This window comes from Haliaeetus albicilla, chromosome 12 (genome assembly GCF_947461875.1).
Source record: "Haliaeetus albicilla chromosome 12, bHalAlb1.1, whole genome shotgun sequence".
Classification (NCBI taxonomy): domain Eukaryota; kingdom Metazoa; phylum Chordata; class Aves; order Accipitriformes; family Accipitridae; genus Haliaeetus; species Haliaeetus albicilla.
In genome coordinates this window covers 18,744,595-18,769,255 of record NC_091494.1, presented here as the reverse complement: position 1 = coordinate 18,769,255, position 24,661 = coordinate 18,744,595, and the positions used below count along the sequence as shown (strand labels likewise).

Genomic DNA, 24,661 nt, shown 5'->3' with positions numbered 1-24,661 from the left:
GCCGCCTCAAGAGAGGGGCCCCGAGGCGAGGCAGGGAGCAGCGCCTCAGGGCGGGCCAGCTGCGGGCCTCAATTCAGAGCCACGTTTCTCTTGCCACGGAGGAGGTATTCCCTCGGAGCACCGTCCCGCCGCACCACGCCGGCCTGCCCCGCGTGAAGTGTCCGGTGAACGCGCCGGACGGACTGTTGGTCTGTGCTTGAGAGGACGTTCTTGCTCGGGTAAAGCGAGACAGTTCGCATCTGGGCCCTTACTGACAGAGAAAAATGTGATGTCATTCTTCTGCAGGACTTCCAGATCCTCTCACATAGGGCAGCCCCGCCAGAACGGGCTGCTGCTGCTGCTGCTTTCCTGGGTCCGGCCCCAACCCCTCAGCATGACCTCCAGTCCTTACACCTGAATTGATGGCTTTTCTCTTGGAGGTATCAAAGTACCTGCTATTCAGATGAGCACGGATTACCAAGCAATTAACTTTTTCTTGATAGTTGTGGTGTCTTAACTATGCTCAATTCCACTCATTACCGTATCATCTTTAACATTTACAATAATCATTGACTAGATTATAGATAACACTAATGGTTAGTCCTAGAGCTAAAATGCTGGAAAACATCACCATCTGATGCTCATTTCCCATTTCTTTAGCTCTACTACTTAAGGAATTTTATTACAAAATTAATTTAATAGATACTAAAAGTATATTTAACACAGAGAATCACTCTACAAGACAATAAATGGACTGGTGCTGTGAGCTTGAGGACCCTCTATTAAATAACTATTCTTTCTCACTTTCTGTATGTCCTGGGGCAAATTCTTGCACATTTATGCCTGATTTGCCATCCTTAAATAGGGATAGCATTTCTGCATTTCACAGGAGTGACGCACTCAGTGCCTATTGTATGATGCTTACTTATTATCACATCATTAACTAGCATCATATGGGCATGAACTTCCTAACTCACTCAAAGTATTCATGTGCATGAGGTAAGAATCACCTCAAGGGAGGTGATTCTGCCCCTCTACTCCACTCTCCTGAGACCCCATCTGGAGTACTGCATTCAGCTCTGGGGCCCCCAATGCAAGAAGGACAGGGACCTGTTGGCACAAGTCCAGAGGAGAGCCACGAAGATGATCAGAGGGCTGGAGCACCTCTGCTATGAAGACAGGCTGAGAGAGTTGGGGCTGTTCAGCCTGGAGAAGAGAAGGCTCCGGGGAGACCTTATATAGCAGCCTTCCAGTACCTAAAGGGGGCCTACAGCAAAGCCAGAGAGGGACTTTTTACAAGGGCAGGCAGTGATAGGACAAGGGGTAATGGCTTTAAACTGAAAGAGGGTAGATTTAGATTAGATGTAAGGAAGAAACTCTTCACTGTGAGAGTGATGAGGCACTGGAATAGGTTGCCCAGAAAAAGCTGTGGATGCCCCATCCCTGGAAGTGTTCAAGGCCAGGTTGGATGGGGCTTTGAGCAACCTGGTCTAGTGGAAGTTGTCCCTGCCCATGGAAATGCCCCTATTCGGAGTTCAGTAAAATCAAGCAGCTGTATTCTGCACCACCCATTTCACTCCCCCTTTTGTCACATATGCATGACTTTTAAACCTGGTAAAAAACATTGGTTGAAACACCACTTAGCCATGTCCTACTTACTACACAGGTTTTTCTGTGAACTGAACTGGCTAGTCCCAGCTCCATTCTGAGCATCTCTTGTGCATACCTCCTTTAGCCACAATAGAGACTGTGGACTCCAGTTTCCAGCTTCCTAAAGATGGACCACAATAATTTTACTTTTTCTGTGCTGCATTTTATTATTTTTCATAGTGAAGTCTGTAAAATAGAGGCTGTCAGAGCTTTGACATATCAAGCTATCTGTACCATACTTAAATCTACCAGCCTTTGAATGGCTTTCCTATTTGGCTTCTAGTTCATAGGACAGAAGCAGCATCCTACTGTCCTCTGTGTGTGTCAGACCATTCATCAAGTGAAAGCAAACAGCCAGAAAGAATGGGTATCAGCCCAGAAACACATCTCCATTAAAAGGCTTATCACCTTGTTCCAGATGGAAAAAGAGAGGAACATTCTGAATGCCAGGAACGCCCTTTAAAGCTTTGATGCTCAGAGTACTGCAAACACGGCCACATCACACTTTTCTTGACCTGCTACAAGATATGCTTTCAATTTTGTAATTTAAAAGCAATAATATGTCAGTTCAAATGTATTTCCTTGGTTGTAGTTAGTTATTTTCCTTTGCATCTTAGCCAGTGGCACAGCACAGGAGGCCGGATTCTGCTGCCTTAGCTCTTGAAAATAAGTGCCTCTCTCGTCAGGCCAATTTACTAAAATCCATTAGCTGCCTGCTTAGTCCAGTTACGTGCAGAAACATTAAACTCATGTTGCAGATAGACAACTCACTAAGGAAAATTCCCCTACACCCAGAAAGTAGGTTCTGACACAGTAACATCCTGAATCCCCCAGAGAACATAAGCTAGATCACCAAAAACTACAGGAGAAAAACACAGCTGTTTCTCCCTCTGTATTACCGTTCCTACTTCATGCTTTTCCATGAGCTTTTGGATGCCCTAGTTTTCATTTGAAGGAACCACAGTGGAGAGATTAAGCCTTAACATCATTGGTAGTTCCCAGGGATTACTACATTTCACAGATAAAGAAGTATCCTTTAATATGATGGTGGTATAGCACTACCAAAAACATTAAAATACCAACATTAATGATTTACATAGACTTAATTAGCTAGTATATCTTCTCATGTCAGCAAGGAAGATAAATTTTGTTTCCCTTTGTTAAAAGGAAGCCTAAAGTCTAAAAAACAAAGGGACAATTTAAGCCTGACATTTATATAGCTCTAATACTGCCAGTGCTGAAGTCACATACGTAATATGAAGTTACTACCAAGCACTAAGAGCACAACGAGCAGCAAGAGACTCATGAATTCAGAGCCCATCTGACAGAAGGATGCAGAGTGCTTTATAAGAGAAAATAGAAAGCAGGCTTCAATAGCTTATCACTGAAGTTGGTGCCATCCTCCGTCGCCCATGATCCCTGCAATGGCCTCTTTAAAGAACTCAAACATTAACTCAGATCACAAAGAGGGTTGTGGTTTTGCTTTTCAACTCAGCAAGCAGTTTAGCAACCAGAACACCCAGCTGCCCATTTCAATATGCTCTATTGAATCCAGAAACCTACTGGGGTTTGTTTTACTCTGAATGAATACTACAGGGGTTATAGATTTGATTTCAATTGCCATTAACTGGATGTAAAACAGGACATTAACCTTTTACTGCAAAACTTATAGTGGCAGCTCTCTGTGCGTAATAGGAAGCCTCACATTTGATCCATAGGATCATTTTGCATTTTCAAACACTTATCCAGGAAAAAGGTGGGTTAGTGAACTCTGCTTATTGAAAATTCAGGCAAACAGTAGGCTATATTCTGCATGCTTGTCCACTCCCATGGAGTTTCAGTTTAAATTTTTCCCATCTTTCCAGCACTGCAGTTAAACTCTGGGACCTTTTCAAAATCTCCCTGCTTAGGAGGTTCACGACATTGCTGAACCCAGTTCCAAGGTAAAAATTCAGAAAGTACTGAGTTTTCCAGTCATCTCTGTAAAAAAAGAGTATTACCCCTCCAGATCCTTAGGTACATAAAACAGGTGGGGGGAAAAAGTATTTGGAAACACTGAAAAAAGGAGACTTGTGCATCTTTAAGTGAACTAATTATTAGTGCTAAAAACATTCAGCCGCATAGAAACCAGTGATAGGTGATTATGCTGTACAGCATCCAAGTTTGCGTGAAAATACTGAAACTCCTTTTAGTTTGAGGACATTTACTTTTGGAGCTGAAAGAACTAAGATCAAAGGACAACCCAGCTGGACTTCAAAGAAAGGCATCCATTCTCAGATTACAATCTCAGTTCACCTGTTTAGTCCCCAGACATGTTATAGATATGCAGCTGGACATAAGAGCAGTTATGGGATTTCCAGGGGAACAATGCCAAAGCCATTGTCTTCACTTACTGAGAGTAAAATTGATCTACTGAACTCTGTTAAATCCTTGTCTCCCCATAAGATTGTTTGGACAGTTTATTTTCATGCAGTAGGTTTTGCTCTTCAATTTCAGCACGTTCATAACTCTTGCTGACATTTATCAGACTTGGATCAAGGGGAATACTCCCACCGTGGTTCACTTTTGTTTGTGAATTCACATCCCCCACAAAAAATATTCCATTTAAAAAGCTCCTCCTGTGCAGTTAACTGATCTTACATCATCGTGACTATTTTTATTCTTGGATGAGTATCATGACTATTAAAATATACATTTACGTGACAGTACAATCCACAACAGAATATATCAAATTCAGAAAATTGTCAAGAGCGTTTTAGAGCCTAATGCTAAGACAGTGGCTAAGGACAAACAGAAGGGGAGCAGAGAGGGGCTAAGGACAAACAGAAGTAGCCACAAGCCAAGCACCCATGGTGGGGCAGAACAAACCCCAACAGCTTTTACAGCCCATTCAACAACTGAGGCACATGGCTTGCAGCACTGCCCTGGTTTGCAAGACACACTGCCCCTGTGACTCGCAGGGCTCTGCTTTCAGGTGGCAAGAAAGTAATTAGGCACCGTAAAAAAACCCTTATTTTTCAAGTGTCATAGGCTGTCACTACTTCTGCTGAGAAGGAATCTGTATTATGTACAGCTTTGTCTATCCAGCAGTATGACGTGCATCCTATGGACATATGCATTTCACCAGAGACCTTTTTGAAAGCACTGTAACCAAATTATTTCCCAGACTTACGTAAGTCATTACAAGCCAGACCTAGGAATCAGTGAAAATTAAGAAGATAATTTTAGAACATTTAAAAAAAATAAAGGAAGAAATTTCACGTTTTCAAAGAAAAGAGGAAGAGTTCAAGGGATTGACAATGCCAGAAAGTAACTGAATAGTCAGGGCTTGGGGTTGTTTTTTCATTTTTGACTGAGATGAAAACCTTGAATTTGCACCAGTGCTTTTAAGGGTCTTTGGGAACACATTCTTCCATAAGATTGTCTCATTTTGTCCCAGGGTGAGGAATCAAGGAACTGTCAACATTTGAAACACAGAAAGTTTAGGTCTGTTTCAATTCAAGTTGGTTGTCATTATCCTCTAAATATTAAATGTTGTTTTGCGCCATTTCTAATATTCACCAAAATCACACCTTCAGTCAGAGCTTAGCGGCACTTTGAAATGCATATGATGAAGTTCTTCAGCTAAGGAGAACTGAAACAGAGCAGTCAGCAGTTTTTTCAGCCAAGGCAAGGGCTTCTAAGCACCAATAATCAAGCCTCTAAATTTCCTCCTGATCTCTGAGAGCTTGATTTTACATTGGCCAAGTTCTTCAGACAGTCCCTGTTCCTCCCCAGATTTTCTACCATCTGTGAGAGTTGAGGTGCTACATGTTTATGCCATGCCTAAGCCCCCGCAGGTTTTTATCCCATATGCCTAGCATGGAACAACATATCTGAGCTCCTCACACAGAGTTACCACAACCACCTTCATTTAAAAGAATATGAAAAAGATTATGATCATTTTGTCCAAGATCCTAATGTTGAAAGCATGCACTGAGAAAATACAAGACCTGAATTCTGTCTGCGTCTCAAGCTAAAGGGATTCAGAAAATCATACTTTTCCCCTTCTAGAAGAACGCTTAGGCTATATCAACTGGTTAAAGGTAGAGAGTCAGAAGAAAGAAGTGACACTATAACTTAATGTAAAGTGTATTAAAAATACAGGAAACAGTTCTGATTGACTAAGAATTTCTAGAGTGATGATACTTGGGAAAGTCTTACAAAGCAAAAGCCTGGGAGACGTGGGGTGTGGCTGGAGCAGACATCCATAAAAATCTGGGTTCTAGTTTCCTTGCTTTTTGTAACAGCCACTCAATTTTACAGCCTAAAATTGCACCCCAATTTTAGAGGGCCTTTGGCATTGAAATAGTATAGTTCTCTGGCATTTGTTGTCTAACCTCTTCACAAACCCTATGTTCACAAAAAATGGGAGGAAATCCAGACCAGCTTAATTCATTGCATGAGGAATGTTATTAATTCTATTACTGCATCACCTAGGAAGTTGTTTAGATACACAACAGTTAACTCATTAGCAAACAACAATCATCATTTGCCCAAGGAAAAAACCCCAAACACAGCCACTCAAATTATTGTCTGCAAAGAGATGCACTTGTTCCACTTGCTCTCCAGGCTATTGCATCAATGGAGTACTTAGAAAAGTATTGAGGCTGTGATTGCATGATCACTTGAATTCAGCACCTCTGCATAATACTTCTGACAATCTTCTGCCTTTCCCCACTTTCCAGATTAGTTTTCAGCAGATCAGTTCTTTGATTCAGCTACCATTCAGCAGCATAATCCTTACTGTGAACGCAAGAGAGGTGGTGGGAATGAACCAGGGGAATGCAGGGAGTCGGGTGGGCTCATCCCTTTCAACTGTAGCATGGATTTATGGTACCATGTAACAACTGCCTGAGAGCCTGAGGGCCACAGGATCCCCCTGCAGTAGTTCATTCACAGCCTGTGCCTTTTACAGGATGTTTCCTTCAAGCTCTGGCTGGTCCCCTCTTCACTTCCTTGGAAATGTACCTGCTTCCTCTGTTAAACTTGTCTCCTCATTTCCTTATTCAGACCCAAAACTCCTTTAGTCTTCCCAAGATCAGACTTTAAAGGCTTCACCAAAATCCATCCATCTGTTCTCTGGGGAAAGCTGCTCCCTGTAGTTTTCCCACAGGGAATTTGGAGCAAACTTTCTCTCTCTTTACACCAAGGAGGCAAAGCGAACCAAATGTTGCTTTCAGTGGCCAACATCCTCATTAGCATTTGTCTTGTGGACCATTTCTGTTTGTTAGCACATGAAATATATGGTAAGAATGCAGTGAAAGGCACCCAAGTGTATACAGTGTTTGCAGTACTAAAACAGGATTCAGAAGTTCTACCTAGGCAAAGTCCACAAACCCTCAGACTCACCAGTGCATAATGAAGATACACAATATCCTTAGCCTGGAAAACAAATCCAGCTGATTACCTCTAGATGTAACGTAGACCAGGCTGGTGATGAGAGGAACTGGCGGCATAATGATTTAGCTTACAAGAGTTTCTAAAGGGGAAAAAAAAAAATTAGCATTAAGAAACACATTAGTTAAAAAAATACATCTAGTGCCATCAAGAAACTGCCAAGGGGGAAACTTTGAAAGTGTAACAAAACAAAATAGCAAAGCTTTCGAGACTTCAAAACATTATGCCCTGGCGCAAAACTGTTCTTAGTATTCTTCACACAAAGACAGTGTGCTAGTGGCCAAATGCCACAGCAATTCAACACAATAAGATTTGGCATTTCTTCTTGCTCTACCCATAAGACACACCTCTATTTCTAGGAATAATGATGTTAAGACTGATGTTTATTAAAAGCAGCAAAACGTTTTTATTTTATATAGTCTTAGAAGTGCTGCGCTGCCTGAGCTCACTACATATTGGGTGACCTTGAAAGTGCCTGAGTCATTGGCAGTCCGAGCTGCAATCTAAACAACCATCTTAAATCTTATACATTGTCATGTTCTCATTATCTGGACTTTGTGCTTTCCTACCATGGAAGGATTTTCACATAAATTATACAGGAAATGAAGCAAAATGTAATTACAGTGTCTAACGGCTCCAAGGCAGATAGATAGCACAAGGAATGGAACACAGTTCAAGAGTCAGCTTTCAATAAACGTCACCTATTAGGAAGAATCTAAATGAAACATATATATCACTAAGCCACCCACTTTTAAATTATATCATTATCTCATCACTGGAATAAGGACTTATAAGATTACAGAAATTTCAAATAATCAGCTTTCAAGCAGATTTCTCAAAGGGACTTTCATTCTTTGCTTTTACACATCACCATTTAGACTTTAACATATACTAGAAAATTCTATTATACTGTATTAAATTGAGTTATCCCAATGAAAACATCTCTAGTAAGGTTAACCCAAATATTTAATAATCCATTAGCACCCTCACTTTTTTAACATAACAAATTTTCTCATAATAGCTTTTTAGTCTCAAAAAGAAAAGACACAGCTATGGAGCTTTTGAGTATTCTGAATTGATGTGATTCAGCTGAACAGAAAGAGCACTACAATGATGAATGAAATCCCATTTTTGCCCTTAACTTCAGTGGATGGTAAGTCAGACCCATAGCCTTTGCATTAAAAGTTCATAGCCTAGTTTTTAGAAGAGAGTGCAGAACACTCACATCTTCAAGGGAAGATCCTTTCTTAACCCATTTTTGCAGAGTAAGGATCTTGGATTTTTTGCTTGTTTGGATTTGGGGGGCTTTTGTGTGTGCTATCCTCAGCACAAAAGGATTATAAAAACAATGCAAAAAGTACAAAATATAGTTTACAAATGTTAAGTAAATACTAACAAAATTGTAATATATATTTCAAATAGTCCTTTCCTCCAAGGATCTCATGATGCAAATATGTAAGCCTTATTCTGCTGCTGAACTAAATGTTATCATCAAGGTTATGGAGGTCAAGTGTTTGAGCCCAAAAGTTAGAAGAAAACCCTCAAATTATGTAAGCAGTGTAGAGACTTTCTCAGATATGGTGGTAATGATCTTCTTCCTGCCAGCACATGTTAAACACGTGTTGGTTTTTGTAAGTTTGTCTGTTGTGTTCACTGGTCTCATGGTATTTTTTTATATGCACTGTAGGTGCAATGTTTTGAGAAGCCCTATAATAGGCAGCATGGGCTTGGCTAAATTAACTCATCTAAGATTTGAGAGGTGCTATGAAGTTGCATATGGACAGTCTCTAAGGCTCAGCTCCTGCAAAGCACTTTTAAGTCTTGACGAAAGGGCTGTGGCTCACAACCTATCATTAACATTTAGTTCTTCATTAAGATTGCACAACAAAATTAGTCTGATCAGTTTTGGTTTGCTCCCCTTTCTTGTCTTTTCCTGCTTACAGAGTAATCATGAAATTCTCTTCTAGTCACAAAATTTAATCTTCACACATTTTTTAAAAACATACGTTCTTCGCAAAGTTCTAAGCTATACGGTTCTTTTCACAATTTAAAAATGTTTCAAGGTGACGTCTAAATGCAGAAATTATATTGATGGAATTAAATCAACTTCTGTAGGTTTAATTAAATGAGTGCAATCTCTTTGTACACTCGTAAATCATCTTAGCTGTAACTAATACTGATTTGTTTAATTGGGTAACTGGTTTAAATGCCTAAAGAATTAAACTGAACTGACTCCAAGTTAGGAAGTTATTTAATTCAGCCTGTGCAATTTATATGTATAGACAGACCTTTAAATTTGTATTCTAATTCAAAGCACACAAAAGTGAGTGAGAAAACAGAACCACTGAAAATATTGTTATATGATCTAATTAGTTCTTGCAAGATGAGCACTCATTTCTAAAGGGATACTGCATCTACCAATAGGTAAGAAAAGATGACAAAAATAAATCTGGGAAAAAAAAAAAAAAAGAACAGAACATCAGTGAAAGTTAGTTCTTATAAAAAGTCTTACTTTTATCAGCAAAAGGATTTTCCTTTGAGGCTTCATTTCTATTATCACACAATGAATCTTCTGCCATCACAAACACAGATGTTCCCTCAAGTCTGCACAAAAGCCAAAAGCTCTTTGTCTTAATATCCACTCTGGAAGGAGTTCTCTGTTAATGAGGATGGATTAGCAATTTATTAAGTAATGTTCCTGCATCCGCTGCTGATCCTTAGCCTCTCCCTTCAGTGTGATCCAAGTACTATACAAGATGAGCCTGGAGGAAGGTAAAGCATATAATAAGCTTCTTGTAGGCAGAAGTCCAGTGCGGAAACAGGGCAAGGATAGTATACTGCATTTATCTGTAAAATAAATGTATATGTAAGATGAATTTGATGCATCTAGGGATGATGAATAGGCTGGGGACCCCTTCATCTGCATCTGACAGTAGGCTAAAAGTGCAACCGTAATGCCAGAAGGAAACTAGAATTTGCGAGTCTGAATTAAATGCATTGGTAGTTAATTTCACCATTAGATGCAGTTTCCAGGCTTGGAGGGAAAAAAAAAAAAAAAAAAAAAAAGCCATCCACACCCCTCATTACACATATAAGCATAAATGACCATAAAGAACGGTATTTCTAGGAGAACTTACAGGACTTAGTATCTCCCTCTTTGCTGGAGGATGCTGGCAGTCAGCTCTTCTGGCCGTTTTTCCCGCAGAGAGAGCAGAAAGCTCCACCATGTGGCCAAGTTGCTTCCTTGTGTATTGCTTGCTAGCAGGTTTAACGGGTTCCTTTGGTAAATGTGTTTTACCTTTAATAAAATTTAGATCAGCTCTTGGGAAAGTAAGGAAAACATTGAAAGGAAGATGTTTTCAGCTGAACAAGAAAAAAGATAAATAGTTTATTAGGACATATTCTGACCTGAATATTTCTTTTCAACTCTCACAATTTGCTTTGGAAGACTTGAAATGTTTTCCTTGGCCATTTGACTAGCAACTCTGCCACAATTACAGTTCTTGAACTAGTAACTGGTACAATTTGCGACTTCAGATGTATGATCTATTCAAATAACAATAACTTTGACTCATACAATTTTTTTTTTTAATTATTCCCCCTTACTGTTCTTTCCACTAACTTACTTGCAGTACACTTGTGACAAGACACTTCTAGCTGAAAAAGAACTTCAGATACAGTTGTGTATATCTAGTTTAATTGCACAGCATAAGGTGGCACTGGGAAGCTGAGATAAACCCAAGAATGCTAAAGTCACAGGAAATAGATGTGAAAGTCTAGAAACAATTAAATCCCCATTTGAAATCCAGACCAGCATTTAAAACTCAAAGACCATTCTTCAGACCTGTTAATAAGAAATAGTGAGCAATTAATTAGAAATAAAAAAGAGAACCTATGTAACATGCAAGATACTTGTATTATCCTTCTTTCTTCCTCTCTCAGATACGTGGGCTGCATTACTTTTTCAGCTAAGGTTGGCTTTTTTTCTTTACTTTAATATCAGAATAATTAAGAATAGAATGTTTTTTATTTTATCCTTTTTGCTTAAGTCTTCAGTGAACTTTTTAAGCACTACTTCAGCATAGAATAAATATTCAATGCCACATTAAATGCTTAATATCTGCAGATGACTAGAAATGAGTATTATTGTTATTAATGTTTATCAACAGGAAAACTAAATGAAGGGAAGTTTATGCTCTGATTCAAAGCCTACTTGAAGGTTTTCAGTACCTTTTCCTATGGTTTCTAAGGGCTTTGAAAATGCTCTAGTGGAACTGAGGATTCCAGCCATAAAGACCTTGAAAATATAGTTTCTATAGGATGAGGACTCCACCTCCAATTAATTGCCCATCATGGAGCAGCTGAAAACGTGGCAATGCAATATAGCTTTCTCCAAAGTCTGGTCCCACACCCTCTGACCTAGAAAAAACTCATACATTTACAGAAACAACATTTTCTGCTGAAAGGTGAAGCCCTCATAAGCAATTCGATGTTTTTGATATAAAAGAGAGACATCTGATTTAGATGAGTAATGTGTTTCCTAGAAATGTGACTCCATTGTCTAACTGTCATAGAACAAATCTCTTCTCATAATAATGAATAGTAAAGTCAATATATTGTAAGTGCCAGATTATAAAACAAGCTTGGAGTGCAGACCACATGATATGTTGTGTTCATAGGAATTTTTGAAGACGGTAAATGAAACTTTTGGTGGGAAAAACAGTGACATTTCAACTGCCAGAGCGTTCTTCTGAAAACTACTTTCTCAGGCTATTAGTTTAATCCACTGTTTACTTACTATGGAAAGTCTCCTTGAAATAAAATTAAGGTGGTGATGCATCCAATACTGAGTGCTCTGCTCCTCCTGCACACCCAAAGTAGACAGATTCTGTAAAATATAAATTTTTAAGTACTAGGTCCAGACATTTAAGCTGTTCTGTTTAAGAACAAGGAACTAATCTGATTTTGTTGTAACCTGATTTGGAATTTGTAACATGACCTAATATGAAGAAACCAGATCAATGAGATTAGGAACCTGCACTTCTCTGAGGAAAAAAAGCCAACAGAATAGATCCACAGACATACACAGAGACAAAACAACTGGAATATGAGATGAATGTAGCTAAACCAGATTCTATCATTTGAGATGACATACACTAATTTCCTGGAACATTTAACATTAATGTTATTTGATATAGATCAATTAGGAATCAAGAATACCTGAAAGGGAAGTGTTCAAGTCATGGGATCACAAATCTCCATTTCAGAAGGTGAAAATTCTCATGCACCCATTCCTGATGGTAATATTCTCACTCTGGCCAGCGCAGCACCTAGCAGGAATTTCTGTAATGGAAAGAAAAGGCATAAAAGCAATGCCTAAAGCATTTGTCTCCTGATTAGGGGAAGTGTCCGCAAGATACAATTTTATAAAAGTGGGAAATGTAGCAATGCATCAGCTACCAGACAACAACAGGAAGAATTGGAGGGGAACAGGTTGCATAAGACCTGATGCTGGAGCTCAGTTATTCAGGATGCTATGACTCATACCATATCCAAACCAATCTGAAAGGAAATTCTCTGTGAGACTGGTATGATAAACAGCTCGTTGTCATCTCTAAATGTGCCACAAAGTCCAGATCGCAGTATATCTAAAAGATCAATTAGCAATAAGTTTCACTGATAGTTCATGAACTGTCCATGTTTCAGCTAATAATATGAGTGACATATGACAATGAATTATCAGGTTAGAACAAATTCTTGAGAGATTCCTAGGAACAGAAATTACAGAGGAAACGTTGAGATGTCTGAAGTTTTTCTTTTAGTAACAAACATCTTTCAAAACCTGGATAGCCATGTCAATAATTATTACACTTTTGGTAATTACACTTCGATTTAGCTCTCACATCTCATATCCGGTTGACAACTGCTTAATCAATTTATGTTGCTTCTTTACCCAAACATAGGTGGTTCAGCTGTTTAATCCTTTTCATTGCAAGATCATCTGTTGGGGATAATAGTCTCTGAGCATTTATATGAGTGCTACAATAAACTGCAATTCCCTGATTAAACAGCAAAAAAAAAAAAAAAAAAAAAATTCTTATCCTTTTCTGCATATGTATTTCTGAAGCACAGTTCACAGAGCTACCTTCAGTGGTGGACCAAAGCCAGATGGTGGTGGTAGGCCAGCTCGCTAGAGATCTCCAGGAAGTTCCCCATAGGAATTCAAAGAAAAATGGTGTTCAACATTATGAACATATTTCTACCTGGCTGGGTTAACAGCTCTGACTACCTTTCTGACCTGAATTGCCAATGAAGCACTAGAAGCAGAAAGGGAAGCTTTGACTGGAATACATAATGGTACACGCTGTGGGAAAAGGCTGACTGCTGGCAGCAGTATGGTAGCAGGACACCAGGATAAGCATTGTCAAAAGGCATTAAGAGTCCTTAGAGAAGAATTAGTGAACTGAATGGCCTGTACCTCCATCACTTGATCCTGTCAGGACAAGTCTGTTTCTGAAGGAAGCTTGCTTGGTCTCTGTATGAATCTACAAAACCCCCAGGAAAATGATTGCTATTTCTAGTGAAGTGAGCATCCTTTGTTTCACTGATTCGCAGAGCAAAGAACAGGCAAGAAGACATAGTGAGGAAGACAGTAAAGCAGTTATGAAAAGAAAGAAAATAACTGTCCCCAAGTCGAATTTGGCTGGTTGAGTTAGCAGGATGGGAACAGTAAGGGTATAATCAGAGAGAACAGGAAAACAGAAGGCATCTAAGTTGACAGAAGGAGGAAACAGAAATGGACTGTTCAGCCTTTCAGTACTGCTGTCGAACACAGCTAACCCTTCCAAGGCTCCTTTGGGAAGTCAACAGCAGCTCTGATGATTGCTGTGCAATAACACGGTAGACTTAGCTTCAGCATGAAAGGGACCTTTAGCTGCTCCCCAGCCAGTGCCCCAAACTCTGCATACTTACTAAGTCTATGCTAACTGGGGGGGGGGGGGGGGGGGGGACGACGACGACAGGATTTAAATGTAAAGGAGAAATTGTCTACCACTATCTACAGCCACTATTGACATATGCCATAGAACTCAGCTCACTCTGACCCAGTAAAAATTCACTGGGACAAGGACGTAAAGCTTAGAGTTTAGACTTTACCAGCAAGAAGACTATGTGCTGCTTACTACCCGTGTGTCCCTCCGTGGCTCTGTGGTCGTGAACATGCACAGACTCCCCGCGAGATGGCTGCAGAGACTGCGGCATTAAAGCTGGAGGTGTGGGGTCTCAGTCAAAGGGCTCAGAGTACTTCAAATCCACATAGGCTCCAAAAAGTTGCTTCTTTCAAAAATGCAAATACTTGTGAGATTTGTCAAAACCTCATTAAAAAGGATGAACAAAAATAAACAATTCCTCCTTTTTTTCAGTTTTTTTTTCTTTCATGTTTTTAATTTTATTTTTCTCGTTCCGTTTTTGGTTATATGCTGCACATGATTCAAATCATCAGCATCAAATTATCTTTTCTTTCTGCTTTTTTGAAATAAATTGGGGGGGGAAGAACTTTTGAAGCCACTACATTTCTGTCTTCTGCAATTAGGCTTTTTGTGTTGATTACACTGATTGTCAAATCTTTCATCTTTCCTGTGTTTGGCTGTCATTCAGCTGTTTTTATTACTGTTCATGGTGCCCGGTCACTATACCACCTATCCCTTTTCATTTTGTATTTTTTGATAATTGGCCATTCCATGCCCTAGCTTGACAACACTGGCTGTAGGTCTTAAGCTGTAATTAAGCCAAGGAACAGATGCATAAATCTAAACATAAGCTTGGCCAGTCACCTAGCCCTGGAAACCTTGCCCTGACAAAAAGATCACCACCACCTAAACAGAAATCTAAGCCAAGGACTCCTACTCATTCTGTCTTACTGTGAACTGCTGCAATTCAAATTTTACCTCATTCTACCTGAAACAGTTTTAGCATGGGTAATGCAAAAACTTTAGTCCAGGGAGATCTATATGCCCTTACCCTAATTGTAATTTTCTGCAGTCTGGACATAACATTGATTTTAGCCTGGGAACCTCTTCTGTGACAGATATTAAATGTCAACACAGCCCAGGAACCCTTTTTTTGCCTGTATCTAATTACAGCCTTAGTTTGGAAAGTCCCACAGAGAAAACCTGCAGAAGACTTCTCCACAATGCATCTCTATCCCTCTCTTGGTTGAAATCTAGCTCTTGCCAGGTTTCTTTGCCATTCAGAATTCTTACACTTATTCAAATCCATTTGATATGCCTATATTGGAGCAAACATTTGGCTAAACAGTAAACCAAAGCCTACCTATTTCCACCCAGTCAGGCTTTAGGCATGATTACTTATAGATTTACATCCCCTTCTTACCATGCATCCATTTTTCAGACTGATTATTCTAAAGTTTAGTCAAAGTATTGAAGCCAGCCTCAGCCACAACCTTAGCATGGAAGCCAGCTACTGTTGCTGGCTTTGATTTTCACCTAGGTCTAAGGAGAAACCCTATTGTTATCCTTTAAATGTGCCCAACCATCAGCCAAAGAAAGCTACCTTCACACACATACTTAGTACCTTCATTTTTTTTATACCCCTCTTCCTGCCCCAGCAGTGAACAAAATGAATCAGTGTCACACTTCCATGGACCTCGTTCACCAGAAAAAAAACCCCCAAAACAAACAACAACCCACCCTGATCCAACTTTCCAATATGAATCAAACCTCATGGCCTCATCTAAACCCAGTCCCTTAATTTTCATGATTACAGTGTATGCAAAGTAATGTGAGTCACACAGATATCCATTTGGATAAGGCCATAAAGACTTTGTTCTCTAAGCCCTGAATGTGCACATTTAACCTTCTGAAATCAATTTATACAGCCATTACTAGCTGTTGTTTCATGCTTGTGGATTTGAGGCTTGGCTCTTATTGAAGAGTTGATTGATTAATTTCAGCATTGCAGAAACCTCATTTAGCTAGGGGGACATTTCTGGGGTTTAATTTTCTAACTGAAAACCAACCATAAGAGTACATTAAAATGATCTAATTTTGAAACTCTGAACCTTTTCATGACAATTTGCATTTGGACATATTTCTCATTTGTTTTTTAAAAATAATTCCAGTCATTGTGTCACTGAAATTAGACACATGTATAACTTTTTCCGTATTTCTTATTATAGACTCTAAAGGTGATTCTCTTGTAGTCTGCTTGTAATTTACAACCTCTAAAAAATGCGAGAATTAAGAGAGTTAAGGCACCCCAAAACAAGGTCCAGAACATACCATATATAGGTTGAGGTCCTAGAACTGTGCATAAATATGTAAGAAAGAAGTGCTAAACCAGGCAAAACTATTTATTTTAGAAATATCTCATTACTAAAGCAGAAAGGACAGTCAATCACTTTGTTTCTGTTTCCCTGGGAAACTGTTCCGTTAATGGAATTTCCCACCAAGAAAAATTAATACTTTATTAATATTTTATTTGAAATTAAACCATATTATGATCATTTGAAGAAAGTAATATAATTGCAATTTAATTTCTTTTCCATTTTCCTTTCTAATTTAATTCAATATGTGATAAAGAATGTGAAAATGGGAGGGGGCATCTTTTTAATATCTACACTTCATAGTTGTGAGAAAAGAGTGGGTTGTAGTAAATATTTGGGGAAACTTTAAATCTTCAAAAAACAACATGAAAACATGGAACGCTTTCATGTACAATTCATAAACCAGCCTTTGAGGTGAAATAAAGCACACTGCAATATTCTAAGATTTTTAAAAGAAGTGATTACTTTTATCCAGGCTTGGAAACACAGAAAGTTGCAAAAGAAAGATTCCTCAATGAACACACACAGATGAAGAAATTGTATCATCAGATGAAGTACGAGAAGAGAGTTACTTTCCCTGCTCAACAAATTACTTTTTCCCCCCTTTCACAGAAGTCCTGTAATGGCTCACTGCAGATGTTAAAAAATCCTGGTAAGAAACGCTTTTACAATACATATCAATTAATACATAACAAGCATTGTCAATCAGAGGTGAACTCTAATTTTTTGAATGTTTTACATTCTGAAGTAGGATTAAAATTAATCCAACATCATTTGGAAAAAAAATGTTAGTGTTAAATTATTATTAAACTATATTCTGAATATAAACATTACCTTCATATCCATTTGTTTTATATTATAATCTATCCTGCATGTATTTCATTTTTCTATAAGTGATACATACAAATGAATATATAAGTATGTCTTATAAAATTATGGCAACAAATGGAACATTAAAATTACTATGAAATTATATATGTTCAGACCACTTATATCTGCTGTCTGAAAAGGCCATATCAGATATATTCGGTAGACTATCAAGTGCTGTAAGCTTTTTAATTATGCAGCGAAACAAGTGACACAAAGAACAGTACACTTTAAATGGTTTTATGATATCTAATATTGAAGTTTTTGTTGATCCCACCTACTCCTCTCCAGTCCCTGTTTGCTTTTTTTACTCTGCTGATTCAACAGTTAATCAATACCATACAGTTTTTCTCAGTTGAGAGGCTCACCTTTTCTCTACTTCAAATGCCCTTCTGTATGGTCTTATGATTCTGCGCGTTTAAACAACCTCAATGCATGTTTGACTTGTTCTCACCTTTCAGGAGGCACAAAAATGCTGAAGAACTCTTACAGATGCCCATGAAAAACATTCCACACAGAAAGGTCACTTCATGTCCAGCAGAGACAGACTTATTTGTCCATCCATACCCCTGAGGCTATAGACAAAATACTGAGATCTCTTGGGAGAAGCCTAGTTGCTTAAAAGAAAGCTAAGCAGTGAACAAAAGACACAACAGTTTGACTGGAAACAAATCTTGTCTAACTGGGAAAATGTACTCATCGAGAGTAATTTCTTTGCAGGATAGAAACCTAAACTAACATCGAGACAGCAAGCTGTCAGGAATCCCAATCTTGGGGCAATTCTGGTAGGGTAGCTGTGTTGTGGGTGAGGAGTATGTGATATGCGCTACAGCAATTATCTCCTATTAATATTGTTTAAGAAACCAACATCTAGCTCTTCCTCTTACATGGACAGAAGTGCCTTAGAGGTGGCCAACTCATTTGATCCAAGAAATATCTGTATATGAAAAGACAAGCACAGTCCATCCCTTATTTGGCTAATTAAGCAGAAAATCAGTATTAGCAGCTTTAAGAAAATCCAAGACAAATTTAAGCATCTGGTATTTTCCACTCATCTCTTAACTTGGGCTTTCTTGGCATATGAGCTGTCTTTTGGCTGAATTCCACTACAAGCAGAGAGCTTGCATTATAGGAGAAGTCAAGAAGAGTCCTCACTTTCCCACCATCCATCCTCACTCTTTTCCAAAAAAACAGTGATAAGGCCAAAGTAATCTCTTTGGGCATCCCAGGCATAGAGGGATATGATTCTTTTCTAAAAAAATTGTAGTAAATACAGTTGCAATATTTTTGACATATTTTCCCTACACATCAAACTACTTGGAGATTCTTGATAGCCCTTTTGGCAACTGCTTTTCTTGGTGCCTCATCTGCTACAAAAGGCTGTTTTCCTTGTCAATCCTAGTTGCGTTTGTGAAAAAAAATAGCCAAGACAAGATTGCCAACAAATCAGCAAGAGAAGAAAAAAACCTATAACTCTTTTCCTCCTCAAATATTTTCACCTGTCTACATTCTGTAAAAACTATATATTCCCACATTAACCAGGGGTTGTAATCATTACTGAAAAAGGAAAATTTCATGTTACTAATCTTCAAAATGATGGTGCTTGAAAAACATTCAGTCTCAACTGGGTTTATTTGACTTCACTTTATCAAGAACACAAGTTTGCAATAGCTGATGCCCAAAATGTTTAAAACCTGTTTCTTGCACATGATGAATACAGGTCTTGCACAAATTCCCTCTAAACAGTTCCAGCTTCGGTTCAAGCAAGACTACAGTGAAATGTAGTTTGGGGTCTCATGTATAACACCAGAAAAAGAAATCACAGCAATATAAATTACAATTTGATCTCCAACATAAACAGTTTAATAGGCTGTGATTTAGCAAAGCATTTAAGCAAATGTTTAAATCCCATTGATTTAAGTGGGATTTAAGTACATATTAAGTACTTAGTTGAATTGGGGCCATACTGTGAAGGGATTCTTAGAACAAGGAAAGCACAGTAGGCTTTGGGGATCTTTATTTACAGCTCAGATGTTTAACTTAACAAATTTGGCTTAGGAACCTGTATAATGCAAAAGGAGCCAAGGACAGACTGCAAGACCATTTGGCTACCCAGGGTCACTTCAGGATAATGCAACATACCAACATGGGATGGATTTAGTTTCTAAAATACTTTTATGTTGCAATTTACCACACGTAATTTATAATTAAGGTGGTTCCCCTTAATGCGTCATTCAGCACTTCATTGTACATACAGATTTCTGATGCTGCCAAATTTCTTGCACTCTCATTTATTCCTCTTCCATTCTTCCCTCCCACTTTTAACCCCACCCTTCTGGTTACAGGGTGAGGAGGAGGCATATGACATTTGTTGTTTGTCAGTCACTCTCACTGCATAACTAGAAACATAAAAAGCTAAGAGCAACAAGTGCATCATTCTGGAATAGGAAGACGTGGGCCTTCAAGAGGGCATCAAACCAGGCATTTCATCGCAGTTAAGGGAGTTCTGTTAAAATTATTCTATATTTTCTCTCATAGGTGTCCCAGAGTGATACCAAAACTATGTTTAGTCTATATGTACTTTCCTAAATATTGTAGCTGTCACAAAGTATTATATTGCCTATAGGATGACTTTTAATTACTTCCTTATCTTTTCTTCTTGACCCCAGATATTATATAAGTTATCTAACTCTACTAACACTATTGCAGATGGTTGAAATATTTCTATTTATCTTGCAGCGTAGGAGGTAGCTTTTGGGGACATTAATAATTCTTGTTGTCAGCTTTTCTTTTTGAGAATAAGCCTATTTCTGGGGAGGTCTGGGAAGCTTGGTTTTCTTGGTCTAATAATAGCCCAACAGGAAACAGAACATTATATATCACGTCCAAGCACTGCCATTTGTAGTGAAAATAAGACTCAGGGTTTTATGAAATCACCTAATCATATTTTAAAATAGATTACTTTTGAGACAAGTTCTTATTTAGCAGTATGCTCTGAGACTTATTAGAAGCCTTTTTCTTGGTACTATCTTCATGGCAAGTCCAAATTAAACCATGACCAAATTTTAGACATCTAAAAAACCATCCCCTTAATTTCATTTCTCAGGCTTATTTCTAATAAACATTTAGTAGGTAATCCTGTAGAAATCAATAATATCCATAATTCCATAAATAAATAATAAGGATTATTTTCTGTTAGATAAGAAAGATGAGCAATGTTTTTCAGGCATTTAATTTGGTGTGGGGAAAGGATTCTAACAAAACTAATCCCTGGTTTATAGAAAACATTTTCAGATTTGTGCTGAATAAATTTGTAATAGTGCTAGAAGTTAATCTCACCTTTCCTGACACCTACCAGGTGGTAAATTTTCAGAAAACCATGTTTCATTCCAGGGAAGATACATGAATCCATTTACAGTACAGCCACCACAATGAAAGTACATACAATTATTCACCCAGCAAAAAACCATCTACCTGAAACAGTGCAAAACCAATTTAATTACATGAGAAACTAACTTTTCTGTCATTGCATGCTCTTTTATTTCTGGTAATTAAACCCTGCTAAGGAAGTTGCATTAACCAGTGAAAATCCTGACCTTTATGGGTGTAGGTGGAGATAAGTACACACAACCCTAAGCATACAAGCAATCAGCCCTACTTGTTCTCACCTGAGCGTGTGCAAAATACTCTAATTCCATTACACAGCCTTGTTTTGGACTTCTTAGTACTGTGTTAATCCCAGCTTGAAATTAGGACACAACAGACTCTGAACTGAGGCCAAATGTGTTTCTAGTGATTAGCAGACAAATTAGGAAAATACTTAGCCTGTTAAAATGAGCATACTCAGAAATGTAATTGGATAGTGAATGAAATCATTCCTTTCACACTGATTAAAACAATAAAGTGGGATGACGGTTCAAGCTCTGAAAGTGTATTACCTAACATTTCATACAGTCTGTCAGAAAACAAAGAATAAAGAGTAACTAAGTTTTAGCAACAACATTCACAATGTTATGACTACTTAAAGAAAGTGTTTCTACTGTAAACACCTATCCCAAAGCAAATTTTTGCACTACCCAACGTGTAAGTATTTACAGTGGAAAGGGGCTTAATTTTTCTTCATTCTCAATCATGACAAAATGCATTGGTCTCATTTACCTCCTCAGTTGAATCAAATCTTCTTGATAGTAGTATAGCATGGCTACAAAAGTCTGCTGTGAGAAAAGATTTAAATGAACAACTAAATAAGAGCAATATTTTTTTTAAGAAATACAGTCGAAGTGTCCAATACTTTTTATTTTCACTTGCAGGCTCTCCAAACAGTCTAAATTCCCAAGCAGTATAAAGCAAATAGCTTACATTACACAGTAACACAGTGGGTTTGTGCTGGAGGAGGGGAAAATTAAAGACTTTTCAGTAAACTTCCTGTTGAGTATATTACTACATTAAGCTGATGTCAGTTCTATTCAGAATTTATGTTGCATGTTGTCTATCTTAACAAAATAAATGCTGAAGAGGGGTTGTTCTCGTTCAGAAAATACAAATCCATATCCCATTTCAATTAACTGTGAAGTAGGAAACTAAGGAATTACAGTGGGTCTAAGAATCTCATGCCTGTCGAGTTAAAATGTACACAGTAGTCACACCCCAAGTGTTTTCTGGGGGTTTTGGGGGTCACTTTTTGTTGTTGGGGGTTTTGATTTTTTTTTTTTTTTTTAAATCATCGTGAAAGTGCTTAATGATTTAGAACAACTGTTAGTGTCTCTGTTCTAGAGAGGATAAAGTCTGGGGCTGATGAGCTATAACCAGGGCAACTGCACTTGGTTTGAGTCCTTCTGAAAGTCTCAGTAAATGCAACCACCGCGGTCTGTCACTGTGTTCTGTCCTCTACCTCATTACAGAGCTGCCAATGCCATGAATGAAGAACTAAAGCAGCATTTATGGGATATGCCTTTTTTCAGACCACAGGAATCCTGAAGTACTCGAGCTAATGCTACACAGGCCTGCTTGAGTCTTGGAAGCTATCCAGCAGTCGCAATGGAGAGATCAGGAGAGATTAATTTCATCTACTGCTTGAGTAAAATATCCTGCTTTAGGGTAGAATGGCACTTTTTGACCTCATCCTGGTAAGATTAGCCTGTTGCTGGTACCAGAGTTATTTTAACACAGCGAAGGACTTCATTGCAGGATTCAGAGAAGGCAGACTGCTCTTTTCATTTCCTTGGGTTTGTGACTATCAGTTTAAAACTGTATTCATACCTTCTACAGTAACATATACGGGGAATGCCCAAGGTAGGAGCATCACAAAAGGCTCCCAGCAAGCCACTGTCAAGTGGCACAAGTGAAGAGGCGGCACTTTGCCTGCCAGGCAAGGATGCACAGCTTCACCACCTCAGTGCTTTGCTAGACTAAGACATCTATTGGGACTCATCCAGTGATGAGACTTTAAAGGAATGTGGTGAAAACCCGACTTGGCCTGGAGAATTTATTGAGGAATCATCCCGGATGAGGAGGGAATTTACTGAAGGAATTAACCAAATGAGGCTGGAAGGCTCTAAACAATGTAATAGGTCTTGTTTATTGCTAGCATCTAGGGGATATATTATCCCTCAGATGGAAACTAAACCCATAAGAGGGGAAAGTTACGTAGTAAATTCACCACAATAAACCAGAAAAAGTCAACATATCTTCAAAAGCAAAGCTATTTTCAGGCCAACAAAGAGAGAAGGATTTTGAATTCTCAGCTATAAATATTCAAAATCTTCTAAGAAGCACTTTGAGATCCCCTTAGATGTGGCCAAAAGCACAAACCTTCCAGCTGTTCCTGTTTCTGTGATGTTGGCATTGGGTGATTTTTTTATAATTTTCCACTGAAATCTTTGTCTCATCCTCCACAGCTCATGACCTCTGTAAGGCTACCGAGGAACAATGCCACTGACAACAGTTTTTCCTGTAGCTTTCCTCCATTTTTATAGGTTATCCTTTATGGTTTGAATATACTGAGGTAGACTTAAAAGGCAATTACTTATTCCATGTCCTACAAATTTTATACCAGAGCTATGATTCTACTATATAAACATTTCTGCAGCGTCTCAATGCAAGCTGTAACTTACTTGCAGATAACACAGTGTTTCCATGTGAATTCCTGCTAATAATTACTTAGGAATGTAAAGCAACTAAATTAAACAACTATCTCTATAATCAAAGCCACAATAATCTCTATAATTAGTTCTTTGTCTCTTTTTCCCTTTTTCTTCCATAATAAAACAGCAAAAGCTCAGGTCTTCTAGCACACAAACAAGAATCAAGAACAGAGAATAAGATCAAATATCTTTGTTTTACCAACAATTTTTAGGCTCAGAGACTAGCAAGTCTTTGGAAGAGTCAATACACAAAACTTGTGGGTACTATTATATCATTTCCTGTTGTTTTTCCAAGAATCCACTGACCATTTCATGTGGCACTTGCAGGAAATACATAAAAAGGAGCGTTGAAGGCAGCACTACAGCAGTGTGGTGACATCAATACAAATGCAAATACACACCATCCAAAGATTATTCCCAAGAATGTAGTTAAAAATAATCAGCAATATGAATTCTGAAAGCCCAAGATAGGCGTGCCTAAGTACCTTTCTGGAAGACCATTGCCAGCAGTCAGATTACAAAAGGCAGAATCCAACAAATTAGGCCATTCTTTTGAAGAAATGCTAAGACTGATACATAACCAGTGTCTGAAGAACCACCCAAATCCTAGGAAGGCAATATGAGCACTGAAATGAGTACAAAACCACGAAAAAGTAGTGAATTTATGTTTCCAGAGGGCTGGGGAGACACCTATTTGTTCAGCTGCGGCGGGCACAAAACCTACATTTTTCCTTTGTCCCGGTTATTTTATAGAGTAATAATCTTGAGGCCTAACACCTTCAAAGTTTTACTTGCATTTGGGCATTAATGAATGGCACCTCTGTATCTCACCACAGCGTATCCCCTGCACCAGTCAGGAGAGGCTAGAAGCTGGGTGTACCGGCTTGGCACATACTGCAGAAACTCCCAGGTCAACAAGCTAAGAGAGAGGACCAATATTTGCTGCAGTAGAGCAGCAGCAGAAAGCGGGGTGGAAAACTGTTTTCATCAGGGTTTAATTAAACCCTCTGCTAGCACAGTTTAAACTGTGTTAGTGTCAGCTACTACTATGAGATTTATTAGAAAGGAGTGTAAATGGTGCTTTAAACCAGTATCCTCTGTTTGGAAGTGGAAAGTACTTGGGATTGCTAATACTATGCCCAAATACACTCCAGATTCTAAAACAGGCTATGGGCAGTAGATTTTATTAGAATCAAATTTTAGCAACTTATTTTTAGTATATGTCAAGCACTCAGTGGAG

At 38.5% G+C, this 24,661-nt stretch overlaps 1 long non-coding RNA gene across 1 annotated transcript; it reads right to left on the bottom strand.

Annotated features, from left to right (window-relative positions):
* Positions 1-1,770: 1,770 nt before the first annotated feature.
* LOC138688051 (uncharacterized) lies at positions 1,771-13,231 on the bottom strand. The gene is made up of 5 exons (XR_011327102.1): positions 12,289-13,231; positions 11,867-11,956; positions 10,206-10,431; positions 9,581-9,830; positions 1,771-7,150 (listed from the first exon to the last, which is right to left on the bottom strand). It is a non-coding gene; the product is annotated as an uncharacterized lncRNA (long non-coding RNA).
* Positions 13,232-24,661: the final 11,430 nt, after the last annotated feature.